Below are 1602 nucleotides of genomic sequence, written 5' to 3' on the forward strand. Positions count from 1 at the left end.
TGGTGTGGGCACCTCACCCTCCAGGAACCTTTATGTATCCAGTTATCCAGAAGATCTAGGAACCTCATCCTTTTAGGGTTTTATGATAGCTTTATTACGTAGAAAGGGTTGATTATATCATTGGCTATTGGAGATCAATTTAACCTTCTGCCTTTCCCCCTCCTTGGAGATTAGGAGTGGGGCAAATAAACGGTTCTGTTGAAGTGAGATTGTATTTCCAGGCAAGATATAAAAGCATTCAAGTGAAGAAGTGCATTGCTTCCATGTGTGGATGGAGGACACCTGTTCCCAGGCTGTACAACTGACTATGAATTTAGGAAGCAAAATTTGGCTGACTTTATTTTCTAATTCTCTCCAATTCCTCTGTGACTATGTTTACCTCCAGCTGCACACGCACCCCAGCCCTTCTTCTGTGCCTGTATTATGGCTCCAGTTTTCTCACTGTTCTCCTTACCCCATGTCATCTCATATGAGACTCATTCTGATGAGTAGTTTACAATTTTCCAGGGCAATACGTGATTTTTAATGGGAGAGCTTGAGGCCATTTACAGGCTTTAAATACAACATTCTGACCACTTAATTGAGATAGGAGGAAAGCAGTGTCTATGATATTACCTTGGGCCTGTTAAAAAATGTCTTTTATCAGAAAGATCAGGCTGAGGTCACAGTGGGAGTCTCTGGCAGGGAGGTTCAACTACAGGACAAGCTGAGTTGAGGTGATGGCAGAGGGAGATAATCGCAGTACCATTTTGCTGGCTGCAGAGACAACAAATCTGGAAGAGCAGCTGCAAGGATGGGGAGAAGTGATGCTGATGGTTGATAAAGTCCTCCGATGGGGAAGAGCCAGGTTTCCACCTGCAATTATGGGTGTGGTTTTTTTGATGTTTCTGATTATCTACTATCTAAGTCTGTCTGTTCTGTCTGGTGTTTCCTGTTTTGTAATGGTTTTGTGCTTGGCTGACTACCTTGTTCCCATCCTGGTGCCTAGAATTTTTGGCTCCAGTAAACGGACCACTGAAAAACTGCAAAGATTCCATGAAATTTGCAGCAATCTAGTAAAAACATGATGCAGAACTGTGGACTGGTGGAAACACCTCTTCACATTAAAGGAAGAAAAACCTAAGATGTACTTCATGATCATGATCATTTTTCTTGCTGCGGTTGCTTGGGTGGGACAGCAAGTCCACAACCTGCTTCTACCTACCTGATAGTGACTTTCTTACTGTTGCTTCCTGGACTAAACCAACATGGAATGATTTTGAAGTACATTGGAATGGCCAAAAGGGAGATATACCCAAGTTTCTCAAATAAAAAGAAAAGAAAAATGAGTAATGCATTTGCTGTATTCAGTGTGATTAAGGGAGTATACATCCCTGGGAACAGTTTCTACTGTAATATCTGGATACTAAAATGTAATAGAAGCAGCTTGTTGCTTTCCCTCCTTCTTCCTCAGCTAATAGAATTTTAGACTGCCAAGTAAGCCTTTGTGCATAGTAAGGCTTTGTGCATTCAAGTACAGTTGATGCATTCTCATCAGTTCACCATGTATGGGTAACTCATTAATGACTTGACTTGTTTTGGTTTTTCTCACCCAGGGGTAAT

General features: G+C 41.7%; 1 pseudogene across 1 annotated transcript; it reads left to right on the top strand.

Annotated features, from left to right (window-relative positions):
* Positions 1 to 719: 719 nt before the first annotated feature.
* Positions 720 to 1332, top strand: LOC103270418 (annotated as a pseudogene). Its single transcript, XR_002482534.1, has one exon. The product of XR_002482534.1 is annotated as an ADP-ribosylation factor-like protein 6-interacting protein 1 pseudogene (transcript).
* The last annotated feature ends 270 nt before the right edge of the window (positions 1333 to 1602 follow it).

The sequence above is a fragment of the Carlito syrichta genome, unplaced genomic scaffold (assembly GCF_000164805.1).
Source record: "Carlito syrichta isolate Samal-C Ts95f unplaced genomic scaffold, Tarsius_syrichta-2.0.1 Scaffold309825, whole genome shotgun sequence".
NCBI classification, from domain to species: Eukaryota; Metazoa; Chordata; class Mammalia; order Primates; family Tarsiidae; genus Carlito; species Carlito syrichta.